Here is a 25,950-nt window from a genome sequence, read left to right as displayed (position 1 = left end):
CAAATTTTTTTTAGGGTATAGGATCCTGCACCTTCATTCTGAGCAACTGGCCTTTTGCATTCAGAAGAAAACAGAGTATCTACATGCAAAGCCAATGTCCCCTAATAGGACCACCATGGTTTTACCTGCGCCTGCTGCAAGCAACTCCAAGCTTAGCACAGCTCAGTGCAGCAGGTAGGAGACTTCTGAGAAGGGGCCCCTGGTGGGGGTGATAGAAAAAGTTCTACCCACATGATACCATTGCAACACACAAGAGCAGGATTTATTACACTACAAAATCCAGGAATAGCACTGCATATTCTCAAGCGCCATCTACCGGTATTTTACTTGAGAACTGCTTGTATGCATACAATCACCCCTTACTTTGAATTAAGCCCTAAATAAGGAAAAGACAAGGGTGTGAGTGAAATGCCAAACATGATGTGGGAAGGAAGAGATGCATTACTTCAGCACTGCATGTAGGAAAAAGCATTCAACCTGCACCTAGTCACCTAAACACATCTGACATATGCAAAGTTTTAGTCCGTGGGTCCGTCAATGTCATTCTCACCTCTGATGCTTCTGCGGTCACTGGATAACACCTACGGCATTTGCCAATTAGGGTGAGTTTTTACTCATTGGGTTTTTGTTTGTTGGTTGTTTTGTTGTGTTGTTGTTGTTCCTGTGAGTTTCAACTACATAGCCATGTACAAAAAAGTAAGAGGGATCCTTCCCCTCTCTTCCACTGATTCAAGGCTGCTGATAGAACAGTCTCCGGGAAAAGCTTCCATCAGGTTATCATCAGATGAGCGCAGGACAATTCAATATGAACATCCAAATCTGTGTCAAACCAGACTTTATTCTTTTCTTCCGCTCCTGGAACAGTTTGTTTCAATTTCTTTGCCCATGGAAGGAAAAGTGAAATGCAACCTGCGTAGTCAGTAAATCAAGACCTCCTCAATCACATAACTAAAGCCCCAGAGCCTGCAAAGACTGTTTTTCTACAAAACCTCCCTAAATACTGAATTTCTCTGATCCCAGTGAAGCAAAATATCTTTGCTGGCTGACTGGTGCTGTCTACCGCTCCCATCAGCAAAACTAATTCCTAAAAACCATTTCCTTTGTATTTTCTTTCCCGATTATCTTCCCTCCCATCCTTTTTAAAAAGTTTTATAAAAGCACTTTTTGTTTCATTTCTGTCAAAACTACATTGAATTTCAGGTACATTTGCCAAATTTTATTTTGCTAAGATAAGGATAAATCCTTATTAGGAAATGCATAATGTAAAAGACATATTCAAGGCAACTTTGAATATTCTCTATTCTGAAAATATCCTTTAAGTTACAGTCCCAGTTCTCTCACCAAGGGACATCCCTACCCTGAAGTGGCTGAAACACTAAAACATCCAGAGCCTCATTCTCTCAGAAATCATTATGATAACACATTCCTGAAACTGAGAGACTGCTTCCTGGCAGAAATCATTTTATGAAGTGTGCAGAACATGTAAGTAGCGTTGACTGCCATTACAAATTGTTAATAGCCCTTAGTAGGTGAGCAACATTCAATATGTTTCATACACCTACATTTCCCGTAATGATAAGATTACCTCAGAGGACCACTGACTTTCATCTCTCCTCAGTCATAACAGATTTGGAATATAGGTTAATATAGAAAGCCATAAACCTCTGCTCAACAGTCAAAATCTCTGCAAGCACTGTCTGTGCAATATGGATTGAAGTGTACCTTTGTATGTTCCTAAATTGCAAGTTAAATCCTTATTAAAGAACAGAGTGGTTTTCAAACCATTCAGTAGTGACTGCCACTAAATTATTTGGTATAAATGTCCAAACTCCGGTGAGATTTTGGTATAGAAATCTTCCTCTCCCCAAGAAGTCAAATAACTGTACAACAGTCTCAAAAGATGACCTGGTATCACTAACAGTCCTCAACAACAAATTGATGTCATTTCCCATTGAATGGAAAGAATAAATCACAAAGGGAAGTGTCCTAAATAATAGATTCAGGAACCCACCTTCCCAGTGAGGGGAAAGACTCCAGAACTGCTGAAGTTTTAGCTATAGAACTCTACCATGGTCCTACATGATTTGTCACTTGTGAGAAATTACAGCTCTTGATAAGATGTGGCACTTCATCTCTTGCTTCTTGAAATTAATGAAACTGCTTCCTTTTATCAAAGGCTTTGCAAAGAGAACAATGTTGGCCTATGGCTAACAAACTTTCTACTTTAGGACAGGTTGCACTTTTGCCCAGGCTTATCAGAGGGAATGCATCTTTCTGCAGACTCTATGGCCTTTGGTTTGGTCTTTGTAAAGCATTCAGTGACTGTGCAGACTTGATATAGCCTTTCAGGGCAGCAGATTGGTTTTACATTGTAAGAGTCAATGATGATTACAGAGACCCTAATCTTATATTGCAGTACAATACAATAAATTCCTATTTCAAAGGATGCTTTCACAATATGGTTGTACTACTCAAATTGCCTGTTCTCCGATCTAAGCCCCAAATAAAACTAATTGTCACAGCAATCCTCATATCCTGGTTCCCTCCTTATATAATAGTTACAATAAAAATGAACTTTTAGTATTAAAAATCTACCTCTTTGTTCAACTGCATTTTCCTTCATGCCAGAGGTTAGTGAGATGGTCATAAAAGAGTTGAGTGAAAGTTAATTTTCTTCTCCTGTTTACTGGCTAATCCTAAAATCCAGGACATTAGAGGAAGAGCAATTTCAAACGCAAGTCATTTTGCTGAGAACTCCAGGAATACTTCATTATTATTATTATTATTATTGCAAGTGTTAAAGCTTTCCCCCCTATGGATATGTAGAGCACAGAAATGGTTATGGCCAACATAGATAGACAACAACACATTTGCGCACCAAAGGGCAGATAAGATTTTAAAAGCAAGTGATTTTTAAGGGTCTGAAGGAAGCCAGAATGAAACTGTTGAGCCTTACAGACTTCATTTTAATCTCACCCGAAGATACAAGAGATAAGCAGGGACCTTTTTAAGTCATCAGGGATGAGTGTTCTTTCTCAGCTGATGACCAGGGCACGCTTCACCTGGAGTAATCAATACATTATATTCCCAGCAGAAACTGTACCAGGAAGTGGTCAAATATGCTTAAACAATGGTCAGCATGTTAGTGTCTCTGGGTTCCTCTGAGATCTGATAGTCTGCCTTCAATACCAATGATGCAGCAGTTGTATACAAAGCAAGCCTGGCCTCTGTACCTACAGCTATACTCCTTCTCATGCTCTTAAAACCACCAAATTCCCCTCACAGAGGATGCCACTCTCAAAAGACTTCAGCAGAGGCCAAACGTAACAGTGAGAACATAATAAAATTTATCATGTGAATTTGGGAGAATTGTTCCAGCATTCATTACCTATCTCCTGTCCATACTAGCATCTTTTGCTGCCTTATAAGAATTCTGCAGAACGCAAACACTCTTAGGCACCTCAGGGCAAGTATCTGTACAGCTGTACCCAAACCATCTAACAGTTTCTAATAACAGGGAATACTACAGTTGACATTTGGGACATTCAAAGAGCTGTTTGGGCACACCATATCACCGTGCATAAGGAGCACAGGCTCAACTGCACTGCAAACTTTCTGGCCTCTACACAAGCTGCAAGCCTAGGAGTGGCCATGTCACTTGTACAGTGTACCTGTAACGATTGTAAAGCAGCAACAGTTCAGTGTATTTCAGAAGTTCCTACTGCCATACAACAAAGAGTTCTCCCAGAAGCCATGACTTACCAGGCTGCTTGGCATCAGTCCCATGACTTTTCCATCAGTTAAAATGGTTGCGGTTTGCTGCAGTGCTGGTGGAGTGTGCTTGGCCTCTGTGCCCTCTCTCCAAGTTTCACGGCTCTCATCACTGCACCACTCAGAACATCATTCATTTACGTCTTATCTGAGTCAGGATGGACGAGGCCCCAGTGATTCTGTGATTAGCACAGGAATACATACCACAGTTTTATGCGCCATGCTGGCTATTCCCTAAAAGCAATAATGGAGCAGGTGAAGTCTGTAAATTCTTGCCCTCACCCGTGATGCTTTGTTCACACACTTTGTCAGATCCTGCCTCTGTGCCAGGTCTATGGCTATGAAGTCCCTTCTTACAATTCCCAACAATGCTTGACTAATGTTCCTGCCCATTAACCCCCATAAGCCTTAATGAGCTTAACTTCTATTTGTCCTCACTCAGTTAATCCATAGACTATCACTAGTTTTTACAACAGCCTGGATTTTACTTTATATTTTTAATTAGCAGCAGCTAATTAAAGAATAAATGCTGGTTTAAAAAAACAAAAACAGAAAAAAAAACAGAAAGTAAATGCACGGAACTGCTGTAGCGTATCAACTTACTAGAAATGGATAAAACTTTTACAACGTCCTTTTAAAAAGCAGCACTTTGAAAAGCTGTATAAATATACGTGCATGTGTATACATATCCTTACACCAGAGAACATAATTCATCCACTTTTGTCAACTGGGCAGGGGAAGAATGCTATCATCCCTGTACAGCACATTCATCACCTTCATCCCAGGTGCCCACGAGAATTCTATGAACACAAATGTTGTGCATGAGTAATTTCAACCACTGCTGAGATGAATGCAGCCACCTTTGCAGCAGTAGGAAAAGAATCACCCAATAGCATGTAGTAAATATTTGTAGGGGAACACAAACAATAACAAAAGTAAAACAGAGAACAGCATCTATGTATAGGAGGACAGGACCAGTAGGTGCCTTATAATGGGACCAGGACTAGCAGCCTCATTTCACCATCTACATCCACACTGATGTGTGGTAAGATCCGTGACCAGGCAGCATTAAGAACATTCACTGGATCCCACAGGAGCCAGTACACAGCTATAGAAATACTTGTGCGTTTTTTAACAAGCATATGGGAACTGCTGAGTTATGGCCTGAACCACTGATTGAGCAGCCGGGGAAAAGACCCCATCAGCCCTGGGGGCACAGGTGAAGGCAATTCAGCTGTGTGACTGGAAGTGGTGGAACCTGGCTGCACCTCTCTTAGACCCCATTTAAGAGCTGACTGCCATTGGGGAAGGATCTTTTTCTAGAGCTCTCTCCTTGGTGGAGCTTTCCACTGCAAACCTGGAAGGCTGATACTAGTAAGCAAACTTCTTCCCTTCCTTTATGGCACCTTTTATTGTGCTGATCCTTCTATCATTGCACTTCTGGTAAAACATCTTTTCCCATTATACTGATCTGTCCGATTGCTACAATGAGAGACCTTTTTTGTGATGTTGACTATAGAGCTCAGCTCAATTGCCTCTTGCACACAGCGATCTCAAACCTCAGCTGAATGCTCTCAGAATTAGGGTACTTCCTTAGCTGTGCTGCCAGAGGTAAGATTCTTGTTGATGACAAAAATTACTTTATAATCTGAATGTTATTTTTCTTAATTGCTATAAATGCCACTGCATTTAATAGATAACATTCAGACTCTCAAAATTATTTAAAAGTCTAATGCCAATTTAGTTCCTTAATCCTCACTGGTTTCACTGGGAATTAGATAGTAAAATACCTTTAAGAAGTCAGCCTCTCATCCCTGTCAGAAAATTAACACATGCCCTCAAGAAAGATTATAAATTATTTGATATAAGATATGCCAAAGTCAATGGCTTTATGTTTTATAAATGGAAGATTTATTTCAATAGCTTGAAACCTTTTAAAGCAAGATACAGTCATGAAGACATGATCTCAGTATTCCTTAGCCAGCTTCAGAGAACGTTATATACATACACACAGTTGCAGCTGCTTTATCTATTTATCTACATACACATATAGATGTAGAAACAGGCTACTAACACCACTTTGTACTTTAAGAGAATTTGAAACAGGAATGTGTCCAACTCAATAGATCATGTCTCCAACTCTTGTTTTGCTTAATGCTTCTCCAGATGGAATGTTCTGTTTAACTCCAGAAAAACATTATGTTTAACATTAAGTCCAGATCCTATACAAAGCCATTGCAGGGCAGAGTAACTCAGATTGAATATATCTAAAACTAATTGATTTGATGCAGGAGACCAAAACATCTCAATTCAATGTGACTACAGAAAAAATATATTCCCCAGATGCACCAAGTTTGGCTAAGATATAAAACTTAAGTGTTTTTTTCCCTGTCTATTTTTGTCCAGAAATTTTCAGCTTTCTACAACTGTTTCCAATAGAAAAAGAAAGAAAAAGATTAGCGGAAACCCTAAAATCTGACAGATACTGGGGGCGAGCAGCAGTCAGACTGGGTGTATTTTTTGTGTGTGCATAATAACTTAGCGTTCCTATTACAAAGCTCTTCAAGTTTTAAAAGCAGCTAAGTATCCACTTCTGAGCTGCTGGAAAATAAACCTGTGTGAAATGCAAGTGGGAAAAATTGCCTGTAGTGCATTAATTCAAGCAAAGGGAACAGACTTCCTAGTGGGGGATCACAGACCCTTGTTGCTGGAATTTAAAAGTGAAGCACTTAGAATAATTTAAGATATTGAGTTATTTCATTCTGTGGTCAGATTAGCAGGTTTACTAATGATTGTTCCTCCAGTGGATCTGAAGCCCAGAAGTCTCAGGGAGTAGAAGAGACTCAACAACGATGATTGTTAGGAAACATTAATAGACGTTCAGGCATCTCAACATCCAGGCCTTGTTATAGTTTCTGACCTTTGCTGACTATGATAGGGAACATTAAAATAATAATAATAATAAATCACTGCTTACAAAAACAGACTCAAGCAAATCAGTAAACCTTCCAGTAACAACTATCTGATAGAAAAAGCAGCAGTTGCCACTTTTGTACTAAGGGCTGAAAAGTTTTTCCTGGCATTTTGTTCTCTGCCATCTTTTGCATTTCACTCATGTTCCCTTCTTACCTTCCCTGAAGATGCCTTTTTCAGCGCTATCAGTAGAAGCAATGGCTTGCTCTGTTCTTTGCCTTCTGAAGATGTCCACACACAATACCATGCAGTGAGGTGCAGCTCAGCAAACTTCGGGTTTAGTCCAGCAGAGGGTTACAGAGCCACAGCACTGCAGCCAGCCTGCAAAACACAAAATGACTGAACTCATGCTAAAGCACAAAGCATGCCTAAAAGTCATCTCTGGCTGGTGTGCCCCTTCTAGGAAGATATTTACTGGAAGGGGAGCCAGTGTTCATTAAGGTCCTCATTATCTTTATTTAGGGAAAAAAAAATAATCTCTGGTACACAAGAATGGGGTAGGAAGGAAAAAAGAGAAAATGTTATGACACTGGATAATCAACATAATGGCTAATTTACCTGTGTGAGGTTGAAATATTATGGGTAATGGCACCACAGACCACTTTTGATTATTGACAGTAATAATACAGATGCAGTTTAAATGGGTGATAGTGATTCTATCGCTTCCCTGAATCATATGGGTACCAAACATTTGATTGCTTTGACATCCAGCAGTAGAAGACAGCAGCTGAACATTAAGGAGCATAATTTCCATTTAACTACAAAGATAACTACTGACCTATTAGAATTTGCAGAGTATGTTTATATCATTCAATTGCCTGACTTTCCTGAAGAGTGAATATTTTCCCAATCTCAGCTACAGTTCATATGAACTCTATTGCCTACCAACTAATTTACTGATATGGAGCTTTCAAGTGTTTAATTGCAAATATCTTCTCTCCTGTCACTCTATTACACTGATACAGAAACTTCATACCAAGTGCTTTCCATGAAAACAATTTCTAAATCAAATTATTTTTAATGTTGTGAGTTTTTTGCACATGAATAAGTACCTCAATTGAGATGTATAAAACCAATTAGACCCCCATTTATCTCTGCTAAGCAACTTGGTTCCGCTGATTTCTTTGGTCACTGTATTTCTCTTTGGAGCTCACTCTGTTTATACATTCTGATGATTGAATTACTCAACATTTATTTTAGAATGCATTTTTTTTATTGGTATCCTTTACAAACAGTTTCTTTTTTATGTAATTCTGAAAGCCCTGCAGTATTATTGCATGGAACTGCCATAAAGAAAACCTATTAGTTATTTCTCCATGCTTGCATAATTCAATAATTCTAAGCAATAAACATTTAGTAATTGTCAGAAAGAAGAGTGGTACTTAATTGTTTCCCATTATCACAGTAAAGCTTCCTTTCTGTAAAGCATTTAAACACAATACCTGGTTGTTTGGCAGCTCTCTATTTCTTTTCCACCAGTCTCAAAAGAATCAAGGTGATCACATTAAAATTTTATTTCATGTCCTCAATGCGCTCTCTTAAACTTCTGTGTTCTTTTATGTTATCTTTGTACATCCTGCAATGACTCCCACTCTGTGCCAGACAGAAGAGCATGTTTTTCTTTAGGAAGCTTTCTGTTGTCCTTCCAAGTCTGTGCCAGTTGTGTGCCAATGTTCAGTTTAAAAACTCAGAAGTGGTATCGTACAGCTATAGCCAGATGCTGAAAAGTGATCTGGTCTTCAGGACAAAATATAGTTATATCATGATGTTTTCTCAGCCTATTCATACCCATTTTCTGCAATGTAAGGGAGTCTGTTCCATATGATCCACAAGTTCAGTTGTTACAGCTTTTCCTAATATGATAAGGAATTGCATTTTAAGCCTATTATTTCTTGAGCTACTTTCCTGGGAACATGAACAGTGTTATTTCTTGTTATACACAAACACATATACACATCTTGGAAGCATTCTATTTTACATCTATAAAACATGCACGTATCATACGCAACATTTTATTTACTCCAAGTTATTTTTAATTCCTCCTGCCTTTTTCATTGACCAGTGTTATTCATTATCACTTGAACCATGAACGATCAGCAACAAAATGTGTATTAGTTGTTTTTATGAATTATAATGCAGCTGAGGAGAATTCAAAACATCTATGCATCATGAATTTATACCTCATTCATTTTAAAACAAAGATGCCCCATTGGACATTTTATTTGTTACCTTAATCTTGCAGGTCAGTTGCTCTTAGCTTCTTGTCTCAGCCTCAATATCACATTCTGCTGGTAAGCAGGTTACAAAGATATCTAATCTTGTTGATCTCATGGTACAGTGGGCCTGATGATGAAGCATGAAAAAGATAAAAACATCAGGAGGAACATTAATCTCATCTTAATTTTCCAGTCAGTATTTTCCAGATGTCCTGAAGAACATTAATATTTGAAATCACGTTGTGAATCATCATTACTTAAGTACAGAACATACATCTTCTCCACTGTTTGTTTAAAAAATAGTAATAATTATAAAAGGATCTTTTTTCCATGCTGAGGAAGTAAAAATATAGAAGTAAATACAGTCACTGTCACTGAGCTTGCAGGAAGGTCTCACCTCATCCAACTTCAAAAATGTGCTGTAATACCAGGCCTCGATTTATTTTGATTTTTCCAGAATTTCTAAGAACTCCATTTGAAGAACTGCTTTTTTTCTTTCTGAAATAAAGTACTTGGACATTAAGGCTGTTTGCTTTGTTTAACTTTAGTAGTGAAAAACTGAAAAGACTCAGAGGGAAAAAAAAAACAAAAAAACTGTTGTTGTGGTGCTGGGTAGTTGTTGGTTGGTTGATTGATTTTTGTGGTATTTTTTTTTTAAGTCTCGGATTCTCATAATCTCCCTGGATCATGAATTTTGTTAATTCCACTACCGGAGTCAGTTCTTGGAAGTGTTTTTTTAAGAGGACCCCCATTGGTTATTCCCTGCTTTGTGTGCACCTGAGTACTGGTGCCTTGATTAACCAAACTGGGGGTTCTCACCACCTTGGGCATCAACTTGCAGGCCCACGTCTCCAGGTTTACTTCAAGATCCCACCTCACGTGACTGGAAAACATGCACATAAAACATTACAGATGTGGAATCTTTATGTGACTATTAAATACATCTTAATCCCCTTCATTACGATAAATCATGTCTGTAACATGATCTAGATTTACTGATGGTAGATATGGTGGCAGGTTGGTTTTTTCTGTTTCTTCTGTGAGTTAGAGATTTTAAAAAAATAATACACAGCAAACTTTATTTCTTCTCCCATTTCTTTTACCATACAGTACTATCTATCTCATAATGTTAACAAGTCTTGGTTACAAAGATCTTAATAATAATTGCTATCAAAATTGCTAGAAAATGACTTGCTTTCTGTAGCTGTATGCCTATGTTTATTTGTTTTTATTATTTTATGTTGTTATACAGGATTATATTCCAGAGGGAAAACATTTTCTTTAGTTGTGTTATTGGTTAACATTGGAAAATATGAGTATTACTGCTTTTGACTGAGATCAGTGAAAATTCCCACAGGAAGGTATTCTGCCAATTTTCCACCTCCAGTCTATTTTATCTGTTAATCTCAAATGAAACAGAGCCATTACTGGAAACATGGCAATCCTCATAGACTTTATATCAGAATTCCTTGGGCATGCCATCTAGGGAAAATAAATCCTGTCCCATTGCTGCACAGACAAACAGAAACACGTCAGATCATCACAAAACAAGAATCATGGAATTGCTGCAGCTTAAGCTTGTGCTTTTTCCTGACAAAGTTTTCTTAGCCATCCATAAGAAGGGAAACTATTAAACTGAGAGAGGGCAGATTTAGACTAGATATTAGGAGGAAATTCTTAACACTGAGTGGCGAGACACTGAGGCTGTGGATGCCCCTCCCTGGAAGCACTCAAGGCCAGGCTGGATGGGTCTTTGAGGGAGGTGACCCTGCCTGTAGCAGAGGGTTGGAACTAGATGTTCTTAAGGGTCCCTTCCAACCCAAACCTAATTCTAAGAAGATCAAATTGAATTCTGCTGCCTTTGATGGACAAACTTTTAAGAGAATTTACAATTAATTCACCTTAGTTCCCGTGGAATCTGTCTGTTTTGTCTCATCTTACATTTAAAAAGTAGAATATTTCATGTCAGAAGGGCACTGTTTCTGTTTGTATAGCAAGCAGCTCAGGAGGGCCCAGATCCATCAACAGAATTGCTGTTTCTATGGTAGTAAGGTTTTTTGTTTGTTTATTCACACTAGGCTTCATACATCCTAAAGTTGGTGAGCACTATGCTACTTAGTATGCTAATAATAATAATTAATATTATCATTATTAAAATAATTATTTTTTAAAAAATAACAATCATGCTGTTTGGGACTGCAAAGTCTTTGGGCAAGGTCTTGTGCCTTAGTAAATACATATAACAAAAAGGAGCCTGGAAGTACTCATGGTAAGAGAACTTTCTAGTGTAGCAAACACATACATACGTATGCTTTTGTTCTAGGGACATCAGGGTCTACAGTAGTTGTAGACTAAAAACAAATCCTTTCCTATGAACCTCCTGATATCATCTTTTAAATGGAGAGGAGCCACCTTTGTGAATTCAGTACTACTAAATTAACTGGAAATAAACCAGAGAAGTACAGCTGCATTTGAAGCCTGAATCATATATTACTACAGTATTTTTGTTGTGGTTCTGTAATAAGGGAAAGTTTATCTTGGAGCCATGCAGAGAATAGCAAATTTACTATAACTGCCACAGACAAGTGGGCATGAAAAATGATCAGTTCCTAAAAGCTTTTAAAGCAGCAATGTTTGTCCTTCTCAGCTTTATGAAGGTCATAAGTCTCTCTGGTATGATCTAAGAAAGGCTATAACAAGGCTCACTTAAATGCAGCTATGTCCTGAATCTGTACTCAGAGAGACAAAAATCCTTTACAGAAATAGACACTCAACTTTTATCTCTGGGAGACAATATTCTGCAGTGGACTTTTTCAGAGATGCTGGCAACTTCAGACCACAGGCCAGTGGCAGAATGATGTATAGGACTTTTCCTGCCAGAAAAGCACTGTCCAAAACTAACATAATCTTTATTTACTATTTGCTCGGCTTAGACTTTTCTTTACAGTGGCATCACTTGCTATACAGTGTATACACAGACACACACAAATAAATATGCATATTTTTATAGAGAGGTGTATATCTACATACCATACATATGCAGACATCTATATATATGATTAGTTTTATATGTTGCCTAGGGCACTGTGCAGTATGGCACAAACAATGGGCAGGGATGTATAACCCACAGCACAAAGAAATGACTGAGCTGAAGTTCACTTTTCTTTTAGGGAACTCACCTGCAGGAGGTTTTCACTGACATAACTAAGTCCTACATTAGACCTGACTTTACATTATTGCTCACTGTAGCTTCAGAGATGTACACCAAGGCTCAAGGAGAGCCTACTGAAAGAACTTTCCAACTGATAGGAGGGACTTTCTCTGCTGGGTTCCTCCCTGTATCCTGTGTGATGCAGTGGAGCAGATATCATGTATAGTGACTGATGTTCAATGCCATTAGTTATGGTCCGTGGAATAACTCCTTGCAATGGTATTCCAAAGGAATAGCTGGCAGCAAATAATTCACAAGTGCTGGAACTCATACCAGCAAAAATAACATCAACTTGAACATCAGAATGGTCTTGGGTTATAGAACTGTTGTTATTATGCCTCAAGCTATTTTTCAAATCAATTCCAGAAATAATCCCCTTTACGAAGGGGACCTCAGCTTGCTCTCTTCTCTGTGTGATCCCAATAAAAGTGGCCTCCTTTCTGGTGAATATCTCTCTGAACTCTTCTTCAAAATGCTCAATTATAGAAAATTCACAATCTTTCTAAGTAAAGACTGTAGGGTATTGCCGGTGTCAGCTCTCCTTATCTTATTATTCTAACTGTGTGTGTGTTGCAGTCAGTATGAGGTGAAATTCAGAAAGTGGCTTTATCCAGCTGACTTCTTGAACTCAGAAGACACAAATATGTACATAATGTTAGAGAAAAAAGAAAACAAGTAGGAACCTTTTCTTTATCTACTTCAATAACAGTTTACCATCAGTAAATTCATGAGGACTTCATAAAGATTTTTTCTATAATTCCTTAATAGATGTGGCAAACGGGGCAATGTGCAAAGTAATTTGCAAAATTCTTCCATTAAGTTACTGGAGGGGAAGGAGAAGGGGATAGACATGTTTGACTAAACGCTATCTGCTTTTATACTGCACTCTTTTGAGGCTGTTTTGAAAATAGTGTCCCAAATGACCGAGGGAAGGTGAATTACAGTCATCTAAGGTAAAGAATATAATCCACAGAACATGGATCTCAAGATATACCTTTCCATCAACTTTAATGGGTGTTAGATGAGATCCAGAAGCTTTAAAGTGAGTATTTATAGTGCTGTTAGTACCTTGGAATAAAAAAACTATTTACTCAATCATGAATAATTATATGAGCTCAACCTTTCAAAATATGAAAAACATCTCTTTTTATCACCTACCACATTTATGGTAATACTTATAGAGTTGGGAAGTACATTATATAGTCCTAAACTAAAGTTTGATGATTAACCTTTCGAAAGAGCTATGTAAAAAGCAGCAATTTATTGTGATCTCCTGCACCTGAATAGCTTGAGATACAAAAATCCAGGTTAACTCATCAATGCCAAAGGAGCAACTATTTTTTCATGCTTTGCCTTTTCCTTAAAGGTACAGTGATATCATCACAGAATAACTGCGAGAAAAAATGGATTCAAAGGATACTTCACCTTCAGAGAGTGAAACGAAGGAAATCATCATCACTCTGTCTCAAAGAAGATAGACTTTTTCAGTTTTAGACTTAGGTAAAGGAGAGATGGCGAGCAAATGGTGTCACTTCAAGAAAGTGGATCAAAACTTCTTTATATCCCACAATCACACTCAGATATCTGAATTAAGTTTAGGATTTCCAGGTATAATACACTATATAAACACTATTTATATATAGATATTATGAAGATGATCTTTAAGGTCCTTTTTACAGTCCCATATCTGACTATTCCTCTTTTTATTTCATCAGTAGTTTTGCTCATAATAATGCATCACTCCCAAATGTAGAACCTGATCTCCTTCCAATTCCATGCCTGATAAACTGGTCAAGAACATGACCAAGCTCATTTTTCTGTAATATTCTTCTTATTCATTGAAGAATGGAGGTGGCAAGCAGATAAAATGTTCCTCAACTCCAGATTTCACATACTTCCCCTTCCTTCCTCTATTTCCCAGTACAACAGATAGTAGGGCATTGTGAACCACGGGTAAAGCCTATCATGAAGCACAGTGAGAATGAAATCTTTGATATGTTGCTAGAGAACAGCTGAACTCTCCTAAACCTTCACCCTTCAATCCCTATTAGCAAAATGAGGACCATAATTGCAATGGTTGCTGTGGGGTTAAAAGACTTAATTTAAGCATAAAAGGCTTATCCTGAAGACCACGCTGGAAAACCGCCTCAAATCAAGCACCAAGGGTTTCTACATGTTATAACCCACTTCTGCCTCCTCTTCCTTTCTTTCTTTATTCTCTCTCTTTTTTTTTTTCTTTTTTTTTTTCTTTTTCAAATTCACACTCTATATCAAAAGTATAAGACTCAGCTGGAACCTGAAACCAAATCCAAAACACAATAACAGTCACAGTTAGCTTGGGGGAAGTGTGAGAAACAAGAACAAAATCACATTTTCTGACAAGTATGGATTCACAAATCAATGGAGGCAGGAAAGAAAGCAGCACCAGGCTCACTTTGGAAGTCTGTGCTGCAGTTTGACAACAGGGAGGCTGCCTCATCACTTAGCCATTCCTCCAGCTATAGCAAACTTCGAAGGACTGCAGAATCACTAGGTATGCCAAATACTACAGCTACATAAAACAAAACCAAAACAAACAAAAAAAAAACCTAAAACTGTGAATAACAACAAATCCACAAGCCAAAAATAACAGCTTCCTAGTTTCAAATCCGATATAAATGAGGGCAGGTTTTTGTTGGGTCATCCTCAGGACTTTAGGGGATCAGCTTGAAAACTTGCTTTGGAGAACACAACATGAAGTGCACCTAAGCTATGAAAAAAAAAAAAAAAAGAAAGAAAGAAAGAAAGGATGAAAAAATATACATAATTCATCTGCTGGTTCTTAATACCATTTCTGAGCACCTCCCAAATTCCTTTTGCAGCAAGAGCTTTCAGTGGCTCTCTCATGGAGACATCTCAAGAATATTAAGAATATATTAAAAATACATTCATAATACTGCTAATGTATTTCTGATGGTAATAAACTAATACATAGTTAATACGACTCCTAATCTCCCCCTATAAGCGTTCAAAAAATGAGGAGATGTGGCACTGAGGAATATGGTTTAGTGGGCATGGTGATGATGGGTTGATGACTGGACTAGATGATATTAGTGGTCTTTTCAACCTTAACGATTCTATGATTCTAGTGATTATGCAGTCACCACTGTGTAAATGTGGACCTGTCAGTCAGTAGAGTACAACCAAGACACTCCAGCGTATTTCAGAATAAGGGAAAAATACAGTATTTTAAAATATAATTTGCAATTACACTGTTAAGAAGTTTTGTTGTTTGTTTGTTTTTTTGTTTTTTTTTTAGCAAAATACGAAGGCTAATTTTAAGACCACAGGACTGTTTGGGGTTAGTCATAGTGTGGGAGTACTTATTCAGAGTCTTGTATCTGATAGAACTTCAATAAGCATTTGGGAGCTTCACACATATCAATTCATTTCAAAAGAACAAACCAAAGAGAACAGAAGAGGCAATTTAAGTAAACTCAGATCAGTTCAGCTATACTAACATCCTGATTTTATCACTGGGAAAATATATGAAGTTTGATGATTAAGTCATAACTGAAGTAAGCATCAGATGTAAGTGCTAGGAAACATTTCAGCATGAGACAAAAATACTACACTAAGCTATGAAGTGTATTTAGAAGAGAATTGCAAGCATATCTTATGGTTGGTTTTCTTTTTTTCTTCACATACTCAGGTGTTAATATAAAGATATAAGTATCATGAGCACTTCTTTCTTTTCCCTAAACACAAGAGCAATAAACAATAATGTCTACAAAGTACTCTGAATACCTCCTAGAGATGAACAAATCTACAATTACAAGGGTAGTAATAATAAAGAATAAAAAAAAAAATCTGCAGCTCTCTCCTGAGGTCAGAGAAGTCAGGCAGTAAACAGATTTAAGAAAAGAAAGATAGCTCAATATGTGCCTAATTTATACCAGTCACAAGCCACTGCGTGTTTATTCTTGCACGCTTATATACAAGCACATAGACATATTAAGTATTGCTAGGAAGAATAAAAAAGAAAAATAACTAGTTACTTTCCTTATAACTCTTCCTTTCCTGTTGTTGAGATGAACAAGAACCTGTGCCAAAATTGAGATTTTGGAGCTCTCTACAATCAGCTCTGAAGCAGTTGCTTGCAGGCAAAAGAGCCCATTGTGCGACTTCGCCAAGAATTATTGTGGTATGGGAATAAAGAAAAAAACTGACACAAGAAAAATGTGCATTTGTTTGCTTTAAAGCTCACATAGCAGTTTACAGCAGCAGAAGGCTAAATGCATAAAATTCAAGGCACTGATGCTGTGCCTGATGAAATGAAAACTTCATGTCAGATAAATGCTTAAGTGAGTCAGCTTGGTTTTATTTCTACATTCTAGAGCATCCAGCAAGAGATGGCTGGTGCCACCAGCGCAAGTTGACACCAAAAATCAGCTCATTAGGAAAATTTCCTGTGGTACTTAAGCAATTTCCTTGGATTGGAACAGGGAATGTCCAAATTTCCTATTCTGGTTAATCACTGTGGAGATGATGATTGAGTCAGGTTACAACTGAAGTTCATGCTGGAACTGTACCGCATTTATTCCTCTTTTCCAGCTTCCTACCCCCGTCCCCTCCTATTTTAGCATCCCACATCTGATCATTTATTTCTCACAATGTTCTCTGTGAGATAAGTTGTGCTGTTCAGTTAAATAAATAAATAAATAAAAAGGAAAACTAAACTATTCAGACAGGAATTCAAACTACATATCTGAACTATTTGGAGGGAGTTCTAGTTTTTTTGCCCCCTAAGGCTCAGTAACCACTATTCAATTTCCATTATAAATGTACCTATACATACTATTGTACAACCAATTCTGGACAGGATCGAGCCAGCAAGCAGGCTGGTCTCTTTGCTAGGATGTTCCCACACTGAACTGGAGCCACCACATGCACAATGAGGTTAAGAGCAATCTGGGAGTGAGGCACAGTATTAGCTAACATGTCCTTATGCACCTTATCTAGAAGAGGAATTGAATAAACAGCCTGAACTATCAATGAAAACCCTCAGCAAAACAAACCAGCTACTTTTCTACATCACTGGGCTAATGTCTGTTTTATAGTGCACCATGATAATGGTTCATGATGGAACTTCAATAGGCAATAGGTAATAATAGGTAATAGTCTCATGCAGGTTGGAAGGGACCTTAGAGATCATCAAGTCCAACCCCCGGGATTCGAGCCTCTGTGTAGCAGAGTGGCACTTCTACCACTTGCACCCCAGGGTTGGATTCAAACCCGGGCCCTCCAGTGTTGCAACGCAGCATTCCTACCACTGCGCCACCGGGGCACACTTCAAGCTCTTTTTACTTTTTTTTTCTTTTTTTCCCATGATCTAGTATGTGCATGTGCTAAAACCAAATAAAACCTTGAGTTGTGCATAACAGTAACATTAAAGAAACAAAGAAATCAAAATCAAGTGAGACACAGCATAGTTAAAATGTCCCTACTTCACACGTGCCCAGAGATTAGGCTGCTCTTCACAATGTGATAGAGTGAAAGTTAGTGCAGTACCATCCAGATCTCAGCTCTACATAAGGTATGTGCATGCCCTTGGGTAAATGACCCACACCCAAAACAGGGACTGAAATACCTAAATATCAAAGAAGACTGTGGGCCTTGGAAACTTAAGAGTCCATGAGGATTTAGGAGTAACTAAAATACATCTAAAATTCTCCAAATTTTGTTAAGAATAAGGTGAATTGATTTTTTCTTACCCTTTTCCATTGCTTTCTTATCTCCTTGTATACTGTCATCTGTAGAATCAGAACTTTCCCCTCCTGTATGTGCATGGAGTCTCATACAAGGGAAGAACTTGATCTTCACTTCTCAAGGCCTGTAAACATCAATTGAACAAAATCAGTATCATTAATTCATTACTGAGGAATGTGGGACTCTGACAGCACACTGTGATTCCCAGCAGCTTGCATCTTTCTCCACACAAATAGACACTGAATATCTGTTCTTCACCCCTTCTTTTCTATCCTGATTTCCTAACGCACAGAAATCTCTGTTTATCCATCATTTGCAAGCCTGTCCTCCTTGGTAATACTTGACTCTACTGTATATTTTCAATCAAATTTGTCAGACTGGAATGTAAAACATTCCTACCAATTCCATGATCACATAAATGAGGGAAAAAATAATTCCACCTTCTTTCTAGAATTCTCTTAGCTTTACTAGGAACGTTGCCGCAATCATATGTTAGGATCTCAAACAGTAGATTCCTCATCCTAGTCAAGAAACCTCATTATGTCAGAACTCTACAAATACATAAATCGCAGTCCCAGGTACTTTGCAATGTAAATGAAACCAATCACACCTTCAAGATATCTGAATGTCTCAATTTATTCTATTTTTAGTTAGAAACGGGCTCATAGATCCTGTTGTATGAGAAAAAAAATCGAATGAAACAAACATAAAAATTCCATAAGAGGTCCGGAGAAAAACAACATTATTAAATTCAGGGATTCTGAAACAAAAGAAAGCCAAAATAAGCTATGTGAGAAAACCATTTATCTAGGCCAGCCCAATCTTGCAAGAAAGGAAAGCTCCAAGAGGTATTAATTCCACTTCTGTATTATTATCCCTAAAATACATCACTGCAATTTGAACATATAAAATGCCTTCAACAAGCTTGGAGAGTAACATGTTGACAAAGAAATACGTGTTATTATTTTGAGCTGCTAGGTCATCTGTGGGACAGCAATACAAACAACCTGGCTAATTTACCCAAAAAATAAGCAAGTGGTTCAGACTATAGGCAAAGTAGGATGGGGGGGGGGGGCAAAAAAATCACCAATGGAATGAAGTAGGACAGAAAATGAATACCAGCCTGAGAAGAAACACGTTTGTGGAATAGGTGTGTCGAGAGAGATAGCAGCAAAGATCATCTAAATGACAATATGAATGCTCTCTCCTCAGGCTCTGTTTCTTTCTTTGTCCTGTATATTTATTTTTTCTGTTGTTCTTGCTTACAGCAAGTTGCTGGAAGGGAAACGGTGTGAACTGATGATTACTACCTCAGTGGCCTTTTAAGTCTTCAGACTTAAAAGTCTCCCCCTCTCCAGAGGCAACACAGAAATAAAAAAACCAATCATTTTAGTGAGTGTGGTAGTATGGGGGATAAAATGTAACACAGAGATGAATGTTTGAAGTTTTGCACTCAATCCCTTGTTAATAGGCAGTTTTAAAGGTGAAAAGTGTTATCTGTGGGGCTGCAGTAATCATGCACTTCACCTATTTTCAGTTGATTATTGTTTTTTTCTATTTCTCAATGACCGGCTAACTGTCTAAAGAACTCCATATATCTTATTTCAGCTCCATCAGACTGTACTCTGATGCTTTTTTAGTTAGATCTGTGGCAACAGGGAGTAGACCTAAGGGGAAAAAAAAATGCAGGAAATCTTCAAGTGTTTCCATTCAAAAGAAAAGCAGCCCAGAAGGCCAACAGTATTCTGGGCTTCATCATAAGAGGGATGGCCAGCAAGGAGAGAGAGGGGAATGCTCCCCTCTACTCTGCCCCCATGTGGCCCCACCTAGAGTACTGAGTTCCAGTCTGGGGCCACCAGCACAAGAAGGATATGGAGCTATTGGATCAGGTCCTGAGAAGGGTCAAAATGATGATCAGAGGGCTGAAGCACCACCCCTATTAAAAAAAAAAAAAAAAAGAGTTTGGCTTGCTTAGCTTGGAGAAGGCACAGAGGAGACTTGTTAGCAGCTTTCAAGCAGGAACGATGATCTTTGACTTCCCTTCCAACCCAAGGCACTGTATGATTCTGTGAAAAGCATTCAGAAACATGGAAATTCTGGAATTCACTAATAGGGTGGTTAAAACCTCCTGGGGCTAGAAAGCACTATAATGTGCATTTCACATCTGTATTACATGTGGCAATGTCTGTATTCAGCAAGGGCTGGTGCTGATGGCTCTGTCTGTTCAAAAAATATCAAATGAGGCTTTGTAAGCTTCTGTTTCCTCTATCCTAGCATCAAAAAGACCTAAATATAACAAGGAGAGGGATACAGCAAAGTAGGAGCAATGGATTCAGGAGGAGAATCTTACTCTGAGGGTCAATCATAGGAGAGTCCCCCTGAGGGACCCTAGAAGAGGTTCAGCAATGATCATGGTGCTGTGCAAAGAGTAGTAAAGCCTGTGAATGAACTAAAAACAAGACATTTGAGAAGTGACTAGGGAAGTTGTTAAGTCTGGAAGAAAGGAAGCTGAGGGGATACCACCACTCCAAACAGCTACATGAGAGGAGGGTGTCAGTCTTTTTTCTATTTTCTATTTAGATGACTCCATGATTCTATGAAAAGTGTGAGATTCCTTGACAGGTTTTCAAATTCTAAAACAAAACAAAGCAAAACCAAACCTGGAACATGTAAATACATTTCATTTCAAGAAAATCTGTCTTAGAGATGCATGTGTATTTTATTCTAATAGAGAACTGAAGATTCAGCTTATAAACCATAGGTATTACCAGGGCTATTCAAAGTGTGCTGAAAGCTGATGGAACATTATTACCAAATTAACAGAAATAGTAGATGAGCTACTTTTGAAAATATCATCTCCAAAGCCAACCAGAGTGTCTAATCTACTCAAACCCAACATGAGTTTGTGTTCCAGATGATATATTGTCAAAATTTAAGCAACTCACACCATAAAATTCAATATTCTTCCACAGCCTTATGAACATTCTTCCTAGAAATATTTCCTTACCTTCAGCTCATTTCTAACTATTCTAGCTTTACTTTCAACTGGTTTTGATGTCTAGGCAGAAGAGCCATTGGAAAGCCCTCCCTCAAGAGAATTTCCTGCTAGACACTAAGTACTATCACAGTTGGCCACTGTACTGAAACGAGCGTAGAGATTTGTCCATATTTCTCCTTGGAAAGTCATTCTTTTTATATGTACTTCTTACTTTCTTTTTTCTCTTTCTTTTTGGTGCTGTTTATTTTCCTTTCTCCCTGAACAAGATGAAAAGCCAAGAACTGAGTTGATTCACAACATCTGCATTGCATTCCTGCTGGGATGTAGTAACCATACACACTGGCAAGATTACATGTACAGTTTGGATGCGAAACAAAAGCAATCTAATGTGACAGTGCAGCTTAGTCATATTGAGGAAGGGAAAAAATGAAAAGTCTTTTAAGTCACAATCACAAGTTTACCTGCTGCTGCCTGCTGGCCTCAATCTTTAATGTTGACAACCTCATAACTACCACAGCAACGTGCCACAGAACTGTGCGTGATGCTCAGACACAACTGAAATGTTAAAGTCCATGCAAATTGCAGTCCACAAAAGCTTTTTACTCATGTGTAGTTTCCATACAGCGATGCCTCTTCAAGACAAGCCTGAACATGAAAAGATTAACAAAACAGGTACGCAAACTACATGAGCTACTGAAGGATATTTCAGATTGGTTCAGAGTCTAGCCCAGCTGTCACTTGACAGTGAAAATGGAACTGTAGATCAGAACACACCAAGAGAGGATTTACCAGGTCAGCTAAGACAGCTACGAGTCTGTTGTTCCCTTCATCTCACAACAAAGGCAAAAGCAGCACATACCTTGTGAAGCTGCTGTGCTGTTGGAGAGCATGGAGACTGCAGAAGAAGAAAGACTAGGCTGAAACAATCCTATAGAAAGTATATGTGATGCTACAGAGCCGGGAAGACAGGCTGTGCGGCATAACAGCGTTTCCTAACTTGTAGTACCAAAGATATATTAGAACTGGAAAATATTCAGGGAAGAGCAACAGTGTGCAGTAAATATGTAGAAAATTCCTACAATGAAGAAAAACCATGGAAACAGGAGGAGCAAAGAACAGATGGGAATTGGTTGTTCAGCCCTTCACCAGTATCAAAATTAGAGTATACTACATGAATCCACTAGGTGCTAAGCTCAAAACAAACACAAAAAGAGGTTTGTGGCTGCTCAGGATGTAGAGCGCTTCTAGAACATGCTGCAGTTGATAACGTACATTAAATAGCAGATTGGACAAATTCAAACCAGATCATACAATTGACAATTATAAATTTGTAGAAATAACATGTGGATAACAGAATCTCTGAACTTAAAAGAGCCAGCATTGGGGAATTCACCAGGGCAAGTGCCATACATGCTTATACTGTTCTTCATCTGCTCTAGACATTTACTTGTAAGCACAGTTAGAGGCTGTGCTAGGAGGATTTATTTTTTCCTTCTTTAATCTGACACATCTTTTCTTCCATTCAAAGAGTGTGACTACAACCAGGGCAGCTTCAATGCAAATACCAGCAGGGCTGTACTGACTGGGAAGGTCAGAGAAGTGCTGAGATGAAACTCACTTCCTTCACCCCAGTGAGCTCAACCTTGGAGTGAATCTGGATAAGTTTCCTCATCACTGACAAAGCAAGTTCAGATATTTCTTGCTGTCATGCTTTCCAGCTGGCATGTAATCTCCCTGCTCCCTTTCAAATGACTTTTTAAATCACTGCTTTGCAGCCTTTGTTTCAGACCCAGTCACCTGGCAAAAGGGAACAGAGCTGGACAGAACCTGCAAGTGGACTGGGAAATGTAGCACTAACAGAGATTTGGTGTGGAGTTGGCTTGTGTGAGGGGTGTTTTGTTTGTTTGTTCTTTTTCTTCAGGTTGTTGACAGCAAACACTGCCTGTAACAATTCTGTGCCTAATTTGATTTTCAAGCTGTTAGAGACCTGGCACAGGCCAGCAGGTTCTGTCAGTGTTGAGGGGCTTTTTTTTCCAAGAGACTAAATAAACTCTGCCTTTTCTTCTGAGCAATAGTGAAAAATGTGGAGCAACAGCAAACAAAAGCAAACAAAAAATACCCAAAGGTCTGATCACGTAGAGGAAGAAGAGCAATTAGATTCCTTATTTCAGCCTGCTCACAGGTATTCGTAAACCTTAGGGTGAGACACAAACTGAGATACCTGAAATGAAGCACAGACTCCTTGGGTAATGGGCTTTTTGTAGGGTTGGGACTTTTTGTTTGTTTCTTTGGCAGAACTCTCCATTCTCTAACTCTCCCAAAGAATTAATATGGAACAGACAGTATTAAATCACTACTTGTAATAAACCATTGCTTAGAGAAAATTAAATACATAATCACTGGAACTTCCAGTTCTCCTCTTGTTGAGATATGAATGCCAAAATCCAAAGCATTACAGCTAGCTGTACTTTAGAAGCAGGAAAAAAAAAAAGGGGGGGGGGGGTGGGGGGGAATGGATCCATGAGTATTACTCAAAGAGATATATTGTACCTTTTGATAACTGAGTAAACCGAAAATATTTCTCAAGCAACATTAAGTGTGCTGCACATAAGTACCATAGGAAATCCTGCCTTTGGCTGCATGTTTCTGGAGATATTCGAGGTCAGGCTAAACGAGGCTCTGAGCACCTTGATGTAGGTGTAGGTGTCCCTGTTCACTGCAGGGGAGTTGGATCAGATGACCTTTGAAGGGTCCCTTTCCACTCAAATGGTTCTATGATTCTTTTCTGTTCTTTTGTCTGTAAGGGATTACTACTTGCATGTTTGATAGAGCCTTGGAGGATGCATGTAGGAGAAAGCAAAAATAAAAGCGGACAGTGAAGAGACCTGGGTTCAGATCCTGATACCTCTAAAGGAGCTATTCCTGGCCAGCAACAAACCTTGCCCCTGTTTGGTTCTTTATAGAGTCAGAGCATCCAGGCCCATAGCTCAGAGGAGATCGAGTGCAACAAGCCCAGGAATGGCCGCTCTGTGCTCAGTTCACCTCTCTATAACTCAGTTTATTTTTTAAAAGGACATGGGAGATGTTCCCTTTGCACAAATTATTTGTAAATCACCTTAAGGAATCTGAAAATAACAGCAGAAATTTGGATCTTGAACTCTAAGAGTCTATCTTGCCTGTTCACATGTGAGCTGAATTTCCTAACAGGCTTTGTATTTTAAGAGATGCATCTCACTTGAACACATTTTGGGCAACATTTTCGTGATGAGTATTTTGTTTCCAAAGTCTTCAAAGACATAAGGTGCAATGCTATGAAAGGCAGAAGTTGTGGATTCTTTGTTTGACCTGCAGGGCCGCTAATTGCTAAAGAGAATAAGCTTTTGAATAGCCTTGACATTTTCACTGAATGCACACCTGCAGATTCTATGTTTTTCTTCCCTCATTTCTATGATCTGCCTACAGGAAGGAGGAAGACAAGGCCCTTTTTCAGGGCTCTGACCTTCAGAGAGAAATGGAAATATGGGGGTCAGCTACCTATGTACCTGCACAAAGGAGATAAATCAAATTTTCTGCTGCAAAGGGAACACACGCAGGGTGTCCTCCATATGCGAGCAAGGAGAGGTTGAGAGAAAAGCATTATGGTGCATATACCTTTCACCGGGCAGCCTAACAAATGACACATTCTGGAAATTTAAAGTCTCTGTGATTTTTTACCTACAGTAAACTTTTTTTTCTTTTTTTTCCCTTCTCCCTCCTCTATTCATTTCTGAATAAAAGTGAAAGAAAAAGAACCAGGGTATTTACCGACCTGCAGTAAGGACCAATCTTAGGGCTGATTTTATGAGGTGCAAGGCTCTACTGAATGAAACATTCAAACTGCTTAAGCCAGATATGCAAAGTGCCTGAAAACCACTTTTATTTCATAAGGAAATAATCAATTATTAACGTAAAAAAAATATTAATAGAGATAACAATATAGAATAATATACAAATGCGTCAAACAAGAGCAGTGAACATTGCAGACAGTGGAAGCAGTGTGCATGTAAGTAGAGTAAGCAACATGCTACATTTGCCTGCATTGAGCCAACAGGTTAGTAGGAACCATCCTTGCTTCCAATACCATCCTGCTATTTTAAGCTAGCCAGACAAAAATAATTTATGTGAGAATTTTAAAAATGGCTTTCTAAAGAAAGAGATTATTTTCCCCCCACTTAATTGATTTTATCCTCATTTTTCCTTTCTGCTTCCTCTCCTTGAAAAAAAGTGCCACAGGCATTAGAGGAGGCACTTTAATACCAAAATTATCCTAAAAAATAAGTTTAATCACACACCCCAAGGTTTTCAAAAAGGAGGATGTAAAATATGGCATATTTTGGCACTAGCAAAGAAGAAATGTCTTTAGCTGGAGTGGCTGGAAACTTCTCTTGAGAAACTTCTGTTTTGTCCTTTCATTTTACCTATTTTTTGAGTTTCATGTAACTTTTAGATGGCCTCTTCTTCCTATGTTGTGACAGTTCATATGTTAGGTTAAGTACCTCACAAACCAGTTCAGCCACAGAACAGCACTGCAGGCTCACCCTCTGTCACAGGATGATGCTGAGGAATAGGAGGATTCCTCATTACCCAAGCATTGCTGCTTTGCTCTGTTCCCCCACAGTTATTCACGTCACAAACAGTGAATGTGAAGGCTCCTTTATCCTATGAAAGTGGGACAAAACCCACTCTGCAGACACAGGGCAAGAACACAAGCCTGACTTCTGAGTCTCATTTCAATGCATGCTTTAATTTCACACTTCTGAGACCTTAAGCATTTGTGTTTGAGGCAGAGTCAAGAGAGAGGCAGCTCAGCTTTCAAAAAGCACAGGAGGACTGAGTTGATGAAAAAAATAAAAATAAAAGCAAACCATCTGATAAAAACATAACTCAGAGACTGGAGAGAAGCCAGGAAAGCGTTGCAGAGTGCTGATTGCAAAGTGATAGACAGAGGTTTCTATTTCGCACGTTGTCATTATAATCTTGTGGTCCCAGTTCCA

The 25,950-nt window shown here is 38.6% G+C and overlaps 1 long non-coding RNA gene across 3 annotated transcripts in view; it reads right to left on the bottom strand.

Moving 5' to 3' along the window:
* LOC107316760 (uncharacterized) overlaps window positions 1–25,950 on the bottom strand; it is a 270,762-nt gene that overhangs the window by 6,593 nt on the left and 238,219 nt on the right. For 2 of the 3 annotated variants that reach the window (XR_014947891.1, XR_014947892.1), the window contains 4 exons: window positions 17,925–18,043; window positions 8,974–9,087; window positions 6,901–7,065; window positions 3,763–3,950 (listed from right to left, as the gene is read on the bottom strand). This is a non-coding gene — a long non-coding RNA (uncharacterized LOC107316760). Of the gene's footprint in view, window positions 1–3,762; window positions 4,006–6,900; window positions 7,066–8,973; window positions 9,088–17,924; window positions 18,044–25,950 lie in introns of those variants that run through there. The other variant, XR_014947893.1, reaches the window with a different exon arrangement.

Source organism: Coturnix japonica, chromosome 7, assembly GCF_054131305.1.
Source record: "Coturnix japonica strain WE chromosome 7, WE-NBRP24, whole genome shotgun sequence".
In the NCBI taxonomy this organism is placed as follows: Eukaryota; Metazoa; Chordata; class Aves; order Galliformes; family Phasianidae; genus Coturnix; species Coturnix japonica.
Note: the sequence above shows the minus strand (reverse complement) of the source record. Positions and strands in the feature narration are given on the sequence as shown.